Below are 244 nucleotides of genomic sequence, written 5' to 3' on the forward strand. Positions count from 1 at the left end.
AGAAAAATAAAGAAAAAAAATATCCCGACAGATCAGGTCTCTGTACTCATACTCAACACTTTTCCAATCTACCTCGGGATCACCGTGCGCAAAAAGCGCAAGTTACGCTCTTTGCCGAACGAGAAGGAAGGAGGCCCATGACGAAACACATCGTTCGGTGCTCCTATTCTGATTGGTCAGAATCGAGCAACGGAGGCGGACCAAAAGCTACCGCGGCTGTCTATTCCCCTATCGGAGGCTCGGA

This window comes from Pseudonaja textilis, chromosome 3, assembly GCF_049901715.1.
Source record: "Pseudonaja textilis isolate UNSWEBS1 chromosome 3, rPseTex1.2, whole genome shotgun sequence".
NCBI classification, from domain to species: Eukaryota; Metazoa; Chordata; class Lepidosauria; order Squamata; family Elapidae; genus Pseudonaja; species Pseudonaja textilis.